This window comes from Gekko japonicus, unplaced genomic scaffold, assembly GCF_001447785.1.
Source record: "Gekko japonicus isolate JY-2015 unplaced genomic scaffold, Gekko_japonicus_V1.1 scaffold880, whole genome shotgun sequence".
Classification (NCBI taxonomy): Eukaryota; Metazoa; Chordata; class Lepidosauria; order Squamata; family Gekkonidae; genus Gekko; species Gekko japonicus.
In genome coordinates, this window is record NW_015170917.1 from 152,547 (window position 1) to 163,636 (window position 11,090).

General features: G+C 42.9%; 1 protein-coding gene across 1 annotated transcript in view; it reads right to left on the reverse strand.

The window, feature by feature from the left end:
• The window catches only part of SLC16A10 (solute carrier family 16 (aromatic amino acid transporter), member 10), a 55,172-nt gene extending 44,549 nt beyond the window's left edge, over nt 1-10,623 (reverse strand). The window contains exon 1 of the mRNA XM_015418764.1: nt 10,606-10,623. The gene's annotated coding sequence lies outside the window, so the exon portion shown is untranslated. The remainder of the gene's footprint in view (nt 1-10,605) is intronic.
• Nucleotides 10,624-11,090: the final 467 nt, after the last annotated feature.

Sequence of the window (11,090 nt, forward strand, 5' to 3'; positions counted from 1 at the left end):
GGAGTTTTGGCCCTGCTGGCGGACCTCCTGAGGGCACCTGGTGTTTTTGGCCACTGTGTCACAGAATGTTGGACTGGATGTTGGCTCTGTATTCTTGGTGATTGGGGGGGAAACAGTGGGAGGGGGTGTGGCCTTCTGACACTTCCGGTGATGTCAGGGGGTGTGGCCTTCTGACACACTTCCGGTGATGTCAGGGGGTGTGGCCTTCTGACACACTTCCGGTGATGTCAGGGGGTGTGGCATATGCAAATGAGTTATGCTAATGAGCTCCGGCAGCTCTTTTTCTACAAAAAGACCCCTGATCAGGTTTATTGGTAAGATATGGCTTCTGGTTAGGTGAACACCTTTGCCAGAACTAACAATCAATAGCCAAGGGATGGATAGCGGGGAACGGGTTCCGCCCATCAAGTAGACCATGCAAGATGGATATGTGAACCGCACTTTCTCAACGATGAACTAAATCATCTAAACCACGCACTTTAAGCAAATGGATACTCCAAGAATGAAATCAAAAGAGCAATTAAACCAAAGGTAAAACAAACAACTGAGGAAAAACAGTCTCCTACAGGAAAAGTGTTTTTGCCATATATCAAAGGAATCACTGATCAGATGGGAAAACGTATGAAAAAACACAACCTACAAACAGTATTCAGACCCAACAGAAAAATACAATAAATGCTACGATCGGCAAAAGACAGAAGAGACCCCCCTCACTTCTGCAGGAGTATACCGCATACCCTGCAGTTGTGGACAGGTTTACATCGGGACCACACAGTGTAGCATCCATACAAGAATAAAAGAACATGAAAGACACTGCAGACTGGGCCAACCTGAAAAATCAGCAGTGGCTGAACATAGCCTAACTCAAACAGGACACAGTATCTTATGCCCCTTTTTTGTTGAGGGTGGGATTGGTGTTTCTGTGTACATAAGGATCCATGTGAGTTGGTTTTCTGTAGACCTTGTGTCCTAATTATTCTAAGACACTGAAATGCTGGACAACACATCCAGTTACCATTTCAGATTACACAAGTAAGCCATTAAAATTCATAAACATAAACACAATTTCAACAGGAAACAAGAGAGTTTAAAAATAAAATGGGCATGGTTTCCTGTCCTGAAAAACACAAAATGTTCTACATCTTACAACAGCACTACAGATAAGATTAGAATTTCAACAGCCAATCCATATGCAAAAGAACCTCCTCAAGAAAGCTCCTCCATTAGCATGTCACAGCCTGGGAAATCTTCCTGAGTAGATATAAATTACCTGCCTACCATTTTTCTTCTCACGTTGACACAGAGAGTACTCCATTATTCTGTGTTATACCTCTGAGGATGTCAGTCACAGCTGCTGGCAAAGCACCATTGATTTATATAGGGGCATTATGACATTGGCTGATCTGTTTTCAATACCCTTCAATACAATACAGTCACACACTGTCTCGACATTTTCACTGAGTTATCTACTACAACTCTAAGATCTCTCTCTTGATCACTCTGTGGGCGATTTCGCACTAGAGCTGCATTGCGGCGCAGCCGCCGTTTGCCCTGACACAAACATGTCAATTTCACACCCGAAGCTGCGGGGCTGCATTTTGACTCACGGCTTCGCCCAATTTCCTCCGCAGTTTCGTGATCCTGGTTTTTGAGGATCACGAAACTGCGGAGGAAATCGGGCGAAGTCGCGGGTCAAATGCAGCCCCGCAGCTTCGGGTGTGAAGTTGACCAATAGTATTGGGGCAAGCGGCAGTGCAACATTGAGGCAGCTCTAGTGCGAAATCAGCCAATGTCACCCCTGATGTCCCAGAAGTAATGACATCACTTCCGGGTCACATAGGTAACGATGCTGGATCTCTCTCTTATTCTGGGTGAGTTCCCCCCTGCTGGTCAGCTGATTGGCAGCAGGGAGGTGGGGTCTGGGAGCAGGGGACCCCCACCTTCACCAGGGGATCTGGCAACCCTATCCTGTAGACACTTTAATAATATGTATGAGATTTGTTAATGAATCTCCCAACGTCACTTCTGAAGAAGCCCGGAAGTGATACATTCAAAGCCCAGGTTGCTATCTTGTCTGATGTTTATACCAGGCATTAATGAAAACTGAGTATACCTGCTCCATAGGGGGGGAACACCAAGGAGAAAGGTCTTCCTGAAAGCGAGGAGGAAGACCAGTGTGGTGTAGAGGTTAGACTAGGATTCGGGAGACTTATGTTCAGGTCCCACCTCTGTCATGAAGCCCTCTGGGTGACCTTGGGGACTAGTCATTCTCTCTCCGTCTCATCTATTTCTCAGGATTGTTGTGATGGAGGAGGAGAGAATCGGTGCGCACTGCTCTGAGCTCCTTTGAGAAAGATGGGAGAAAAACGTGACAGACAGAAATCACTCCTGACTGAAACGCCAATGCCTGTGGTACGGGTTAGCCTGTCTTTTACGAGAGTTGATTTTCTGTTAGTTCTTTCCCCCCCCCTCCAGAACTTTACAAGGTCAAACTGCCTGAGGTGATGATATGGGGGCAGGCAAATAGCGGCTGTGATTAATAATAAATACTTGTTCTTCCTGTGCCTCAGGATTCGAGGGGGCGAGGGTGACATTCCTGAGTTGATTTATTGAAGTCAGATCTCCCATCTGGGAACTTCCCTCCTGTAATGACCATTAATACTAATGGGCCTGTGGGCATAAATCGGAAAGGGATGCTAGTTGCCTGGCAGGGGTTAAAGAAAACACAAATCAAGAAGAACCGTGCCGGCTTGCTATGGGATGCTAAATGAGTTAGGGAAGAGTAAAATGCATGGCTGGTTTTGTGGGGGTGTGCCGGACTGGTTTATGGCATCATGGGATAGAAGGACAAGTCCTTTTATGGATCAAAAACTGGCTAGTTCATAGAAAACAGAGAGTGAGTGTAGGTGGGCAATTTTCTCAGTGGAGGGTGGTAAGCAGTGGGGTACCGCAGGGATCAGTACTTGGTCCACTGCTTTTTAACTTGTTCATTAATGATTTGGAGATGGGAGTAAGCAGTGAAGTGGCTAAATTTGCGGATGATACAAAGTTGTTCAAGGTGGTGAAAACCAGTGAGGATTGTGAGGCACTCCAAAGGGATCTGTCAAAGATGGGCGAGTGGGCGTCAACATGGCAAATGGGGTTCAATGTGGCCAAGTGCAAGGTGATGCACATTGGAGCCAAAAATCCTAAATATAAATACACATTGATGGGGTCTGAACTGGCAGAGACTGAGCAAGAGAGAGATCTTGGAGTTGTAGTGGATAACTCACTGAAAATGTCGAGACAGTGTGTGACTGCAATAAAGAAGGCCAATGCTATGCTGGGGATTATTAGGAAGGGTATTGAAAACAGATCAGCCAATATAATAATGCCCCTATATAAATCAATGGTAAGACCTCATTTGGAATACTGTGTGCAGTTCTGGGCACCACACCTTAAAAAGGATATTATAGCTTTGGAAAAAGTGCAGAAAAGGGCAACTCGAATGATAAAAGGGTTGGAACACTTTCCCTATGAGGAAAGGTTAAAGCGCTTAGGGCTCTTTAGCTTGGAGAAAAGACGACTGAGGGGTGACATGATCGAGGTTTATAAGATTATGCATGGGAAAGAGCAGGTAAAGAAAGAGGTACTTTTCTCCCTTTCTCACAATACAAGAACTCGTGGGCACTCCATGAAACTGCAGAGCGGTCGGGTTAGAACGGATAAAAGGAAGTACTTCTTCACCCAAAGAGTGATTAACACATGGAATTCACTGCCACAGGAAGTGGTGGGTGCTACAAGCATGGACGGCTTCAAAAGGGAATTAGATAAGCATATGGAGCAGAGGTCCATCAGTGGCTATTAGCCACAAGGTATAGCTAGGGGCTCTGGGGCAAGTGATGCTCTGTCTTCTTGGTGCTTGGGGGGGGGGTCAACAGTGGGAGGGCTTCTAATGTCCTGGCCCCACTGCTGGACCTCCTGATGGCACTGGTATTTCTGGCCACTGTGTGACACAGAGTGTTGGACTGGATGTCTCTAAATCTTTCTGGACTTTATACCCTCTCTGACATACAGAGCCACCCCACCTCCAACCCTTCCCCCCCATCCTTCCGATATAATATATAACCTGGAATCACTGTATCCCACTGATTTTCCTCATCCCACCAAGTTTCTGAAATACCCACAATGTCTATTTTTCCCTCCAACACCAAGCACTCCAACTCCCCAATTTTACCTCGGACACTTCTAGCATTTGTATAGAAACAGCTATAATTTCCCATACAAGTTAAGCCTGCAACCTTCCTCTTGCTACCTCGAGACCTTGTCAGGCAGTCCATGTCACTAGACATGGTCTCAGTGGACAATTTCAATCCACCTCCCTGTAGAAAAGCAACAGGTTAACCACGCAGGCTCTGAGATGAGCCAACCCAAACCAGAGACTTTCCATCTCCTATCGGCTTTCCCCTAATATTCAGTTTAAAAACTGCTCTGCCACCTTTTTGATTTTAAGCACCAGCAGCCTGGTTCCTTCTCGGGACAAGTGGAGACCGTCTCGCCTCTACAGCTCCCTTTTGTTCCAAAAAGCATCCCAGTGGCTAACAAACTTGAAACCTTCCCCCCCTACACCATCGTCTCATCCACGCATTGAGACTCCTGACACATGCAATGTGTAGTTTGATTATTAAATTTACTGTCTAAGAATCTCATCTAAATGTTGTGTTATTTATCACATGGACTTATTTCAGGCACTTTAAAAGTAAAAAACATCACAACAGCCATGCAAGAAGCCCAGCAGTTATCTATAGCTGCAGTCAAGTATACCATCCACTCAGGCTTTGAGGTGGGGAAAAGACAAGGTCACGTAGAGAAATGGGGACTGAAGCAGATCTTCAGGCCCAAGAGTCACTGCTCACAGTTTTCAGAGAAATGTCCAGGAGTCACATGCCACTGTGGAATGCCCTTCCATTCAGTAATGGGGCATACACACTAGCAGCTCAATGAATGCTGTTGAGAACTCCATGTTGAAAACACCAACATAGTGGGTACCCCACACTGAGCATCCCTGCCACTGGCTCTCTGAATGGGACAGATGAAAACAGCCTCGATGATTATATTTATTTATAGTCCACCTTTCTCACTTGGAATGAAGCCAGATTACACAGAATGAGTCATCAATGGATGGTGCAGTCAATAAACAGTACAATAGGATTTGGGTTGTACAACCAACCAAAAATCTAAAAATACAACTACAAGACATACACAGTAATACATACAACACATTCCCTAATAATTTTTCCAAGTAACTTTGTGAATCATTTAGTACAGGGCAACTCTATTGCCTGCATAGAAAAGCTCTCTTGAATAATTCAGTTTTACATAGTTTGTGGAAAGCCTTGAGAGAGGGAGCCTTCCTGGTCTCCTCAGGTGGACTGTACAACATGTTGGGGCCCACAACAGAGAAGGCACATGTAAGGGCAGTTGTTGATTTTGCCCATTTGCAAATTGGTACCTGCAAAAGACCATGCTCTGATGAGTTAAGCTGTTATGGTGGAGCATAGAGGGAGAGGTGGTCCAAGGCCATGAAGGATTTTGTATGTGATAACTAATATCTTAAGTTGAGCCTGTTAACTGATGGGCAGCCAATGAAATATCTGCAGGATGAGAGTAATATGCATGCTCCAACTAACTCCTAATAATATCTGAGCCACAGCATTCTGCAATCTGCACCAACTAGAGTTTCTGAATTGATTCTGAAGAGAGACAAACGTATAGTGCATTACATTAGTCTAATCTTAATGTGAAGACCAGAGCATTAGGCCACAATGGTAGAATTAGTTGCAATCAGCCCAGTTTTGCATCATGGAACACAAGCATACCCCTGCTCTTCCCTTTCTGTGGTAGTGGCTACTGGATACCTCAGTAGCACACATACTGTTCTGTCAGGTCTAGATCCTGTACAAGGACATTCAGCTCAAGTTCTCTTTTCTTGGCCCACGCAGTCCAGCTATAGACTGTCAAAGACCAATTATTCCTGAAAGATACATAAGAGAAGTTTCTTGTGCTCAGTCTTCATATTAGCATTCCATGAAGACATGAGATGATTGTGTTAAATTTAGCACAAGCCTCACCCCATCTTTAAATGAACATATTCGTATCTTCTCATAATGCACACTTCAGGATCTGAAGAGGTTTATGCACAGACAGGGTTTGTCCAATTTTTCCTTTTGGCAGCAACACCCCACTGGCTGCTACATCAGAGGATCCCTGACAGGGAACTGCCTGTGGCAGCTAACAGGTGCCAATGCATATATAAGTGGAATTTTGTAATGCTTTGATCCAGTTGTAGATGCCAGAAATTGTTCAATAGCTATATTATAAAGATTTTTTAAAATGGAGGCTCATGGCACTATAAACATCCCAGAATATTCACAATTCTGACAACTGTGCGAGCTTTTAGAACTTTGACAAGAACACCTCCAGCCCAAATCAAAGCAATTATCCCAAGATTACTGCCTATTAATTCACTTATCCTCTTCAGTGAACAAAAATAATGGGGATTAGGTTGCCTTCACCTTTGTGAAGTTCATGCTCAGTTTCAACCAGATGCTTGCAGTCATCATAATTAATTATAACAGGAAGACATACTAATTGGATTAAATTATACAAGTAACCATTTCCTTTCCTTTTGGAAGCAGATGTTCAATGTGTATCTCCCAAAGCAGACTAAGGTAGTAAATTATGAGTACCAGAAGATGAAATAGATTTCTCAAATTTCTTCTAGGTTCAAAATGATCAAAGCATATACAAAATATGGGCTTGTGCCTGCTACTTAGCCAGCAAAAAATGTATACATTTGAAATTCAGGAGCAAACTTCAGTACTGCGGAGCAATTTATTTAAGTTATTTTGAGATCAACTGCCAATATAGTGAGTTTTTCATCAAGTGCAAATAACATTCTTTCAAATACTGATCATTAACTATCCTTCTAAAAATATATATCCATACCAATCTGCATCTAAGTCATTAGTATCCTTAACAACAAGTGTTATGGATCTTTTCTAACAGGAATGGGATTAAAATATTTTCCAGTCTGATACACTGACAAAATCCCAGTCTATTGAGAAGCATATATTGCAGTTTAAGAGAGCCTGAATTAGTTTCTCCTGTTGGCTACTATTTTAAGGAACCCAAAAATAAATTGTAAACACAGAACTGTAAGAGATATTGCTACTGGAAAATGGTGGATTTTTTAAATGTTATCTTTTATGAGGCTTATCACAAAACTGATTATTTTTCTTTTTTCTCATTGCTATATACATGATTATTCTTCTGGAAATCTATTAACGAAGTTTCACTCTAAGCAACACACTGACTCAAATTTATGATGAATTTTTTTACTGTTTTAAAGAAGTGTCTCAAGACCCTTGGCCTGCAATACTTGCTTGAAGTAGACCCCATTGTTTTGGATTTGCTCTGATTTTCTTCTCTAACAAGCTTTGCTCAGTTAGTTCTGAGCTCAACTCATAAAAGCATAAATACTATATTGGGATTAATTTGTCTTCTGCAGACTAAGAGTTTCCTGAATATCTTGGTCCTCAGCAGGACACTTTCTACAGTTGCTCAGATTTGTTTTGATGCAACCGAGAACTATTCTTGATTCTGCTTTTAATTTAAACAAAGAAGGTTATAGATGACCATTCTTTTTCAGATGTCATCCAAAACAAAAACACAAAGCTTATTCCAATGGGAAACAAATTTGAAAGGCTGCAAATATTCAAACAATGCTAGTACTGCACTAGGATTTTTTAAATGAAGATTTCAACACAAATTTGAAAAGGTAAAAGGTAAACGTTTTCCCTGCTTGAAAGCTAGTTGAATCTGACTCTAGGGGGTGGTGCTCATGTTTCCAAGCCGAAGAGCCAGCGCTGTCCGAAGACATTTCCATGGTCATGTGGCCAGCATGACTAAACACCGAGGTGCACGGAATGCTGTAGTTTGGCAGTTTGCGACCCTAGTGCTGTGTGACGGAGTGAATTCCTGCCAACCTGGCAGTTCAAAAGCAAGAAATTGCAAGTAGAAATTGCACTTTGGTGGGAAGGTAATTTGAAAAACAAATCTGTAAAACATAAGCACATAAGAAGAGCCCTGCTGGATCAGGTCAATGGTCCATCAAGAAGAGAAGAAATTGTATTTATACCCTGCCCTTCACTACCTGAAGGAGTTTCAGAGAGGCTTACAATCTCCTTTTCCTTCCCCTCCCCACAACAGACTTCCTGAGAGATTTCTTTTGAGAACTGCCCTCAAGAGAACAGCTCTGGAAGAACTTGTGACTGACCCAAGGTCACACCAGCAGCTGCATGTGGAGTGTTGGGGAATCAAACCTGGTTCTCCCAGATTAGAGTTCACACTCCTAACTACTACACCATCCTGTCTCACACAGTGGCCAACCAGTTCCTCTGGACGGCCAACAACAGGGCATAGAGGCTGAGGCCTTCCCCTGATGTTGCCTCCTGGCTCTGAAATTCAGAGGATAACTGCCTCTGAATGTGGAGGTTCCCCTCAGTCACCATGGCTGGTAGCCATAGATAGATTCTTGAAGGATAAGTCTAATTCCCTTTTAAAGCTGTTTTTTCCTGAGGTCATCACTATGTCCTCAGACAGCGAATTCCACATTTTAAACACTCTCTGTGTAAAGTAGTATTCCCTTTTGTTCATCCTGAACCTACTGCCAATCAGTTTCATTGGATGCCCTCAAGGTCTAGTATTTTGGGAGAGGGAGAAAAAATTCTCTTTGTCAACTCTCTCCATCCCATGCATAACATATTTTGAAGACTGTGATGCATTTTAACTATGTATCAGCTTTTAGACTGTTCTGTTTGTCACACTGTAACTGATCCACAATATTCACATAGTCATTTGTGTCTGACATTTTCACATAAAAGCTGCTTTAACTGCAGAAGACAAAATAAAGGGGTGTTTGCAAATACCACCTTCTGTATTCCCTGTATGCCACATCTCATATTGCTCCAAAAGAGTTAGATTTATACCCCGCCCTTCACTCAGAGCGGTTTACAATCTCCTTCCCTTCCTCTCCCCACAATAGATACCCTGTGAGGTAGGTGGGGCTGAGAGAGTTCTAAGAGAACTGCTCTTGAGAGAACAGCTCTGAGAGAACTGTGACTGACCCAAGGTCACACCAGCAGCTGTATGTGGAGGAACGGGGAATCAAACCTGGCTCTCCAGATTAGACTCTACTGCTCTTAACCACTACACCACGCTGGCTGTATTGAGAAGAGCAAGGCTGCAAAGATCTCTTCCATGACAAATTCGTGGAAGGTCAGCACATTCAGTGCCTACTTGCTCTAATGACTAAGTGGATCCTCCATGTTCAGAAACAGCAACCCACTGAATAACATCACAGGGGCGGGGCAGGGAGACTTGGCCTCCACACCTTGATTGTAGACACTCTAGAAACATCTGGGTGGTATTCTGAGAAACAGATCCTGGAATAGATGGACTATTGGCCAGATCTACCACAGCTGCTCTTATAATCTTTGTTTGTTCCATTTGCAGAAAGGCTGGATCCAACTCAATGCCTCTTCAGCCCCATCTCCCACGCTCCTAAAAAGCCTTACAGGGCTTTTCTCAAGAGCAAAACTTTCAGCCCAACCCTGTGCACATTTACTTAGAACAAAGCTCCACTTAGTTAAGTAAAACTTACTCCCAAGAAAGCATACAGCTATAGGAAGTTTGAAATGCTATAAATAAATCAGTTGCAGTAAGTGGAAATGCTGCAGTAACCCATCAAACTTAACAGCTGATGCAGATCCTGCCATTCCACTGATACAGAAAATTCTCAAACCTTCCTTTTGTCCAAATATTTTAAATTCACATGTTATTAGGAAAAATTTGGGGGCTAAAGGATAATGCAAGCTAAGTGGTGTGAGTGAAAGACAGGTTAAATTCACATCCAATACATATGTCAAAACTGCCTTGTTTTCAAAGGGACACACATTGCAATGCTCATTTCTGGTACATATAGACACCCCACATGTGCTGCCCTCTACTAAGGACTGGAAGAAACTTAAATTTCTTATCAGTACTGCCCCTTTTGGTGGGCTTGAGGCAGGAGATACCAATGTGGCCACTTTCTTATCAGTTCTCTGTGCTGGCCTGTACCACATGCTGCTCCTACAACATGCACAACTTTGCATAACTACTTTTCCAGGTAGAACACAACCCTCTATCTGCAAATATTAGCTTGGTCCCCACCTACAGTTTCCACAAGCACAAAAGAGAGCAATTTTCTCTAGTTTCCCCCTCCTACAGTAGCCCCAAACACAAGCTGAAAAGTAGCCCCTAGAGAATGGTTGGCTTTCACGAATAGCTTGTGGGAAATCAGCAAAAACTTTCCCCACCCAAACCCATGGAAATTCTAAGCAGGGTCCAAGCCAATTTTAAGAAAAGCAAGGGAATACAAGCATTCTGTAGCCCTTCCATGAACATCCTATAACATTAGGAAACAGGGACTGCAGTTTGTACACATGCTTAGCAGTAATCAGAGACCTGGCAGCTTATCTAGTCTGATTAATAAACTAATGTCTCCAAACAGATTCAACTTACCCCTTCAAAGACAGAGGACTTGCTCTGTGTCGTTATATTGGACTTCATGGCTAAAAGGGAAAATAAAACTCCAGAAAAAAATGGGGGAGGGAAACAAGATTGAATAAGAGACAGACAGGACCTAGGTAGAACTTGGATGTTCAAGAGTAAGTTTTAATTGTAGGCATATTATTTGGGGAAAGGGATTGCTTGGGGCTCAGATTTCACCTCCACTTGGTACTCAGTTTGTGACCTTGGGCAAGTCACTGTTTTCTCAGCTTTGCTAGTATATACTCAATAGGAAAACAACCCTGAATGTAAGATGAACCCCCAAATGTTATTACAAAATTGACTAGATGTAACTGTAACTTGTATGCAACTGTAAATGCAGTACTTTCTATAAAATGGATACTATGTTGTACCAACAAACAAATGGATAAATGGGTAGTATGATACCTGAAACTCAGATCCCACTTTTGCCATGCTGTGCATTTGGTCATGAAAAT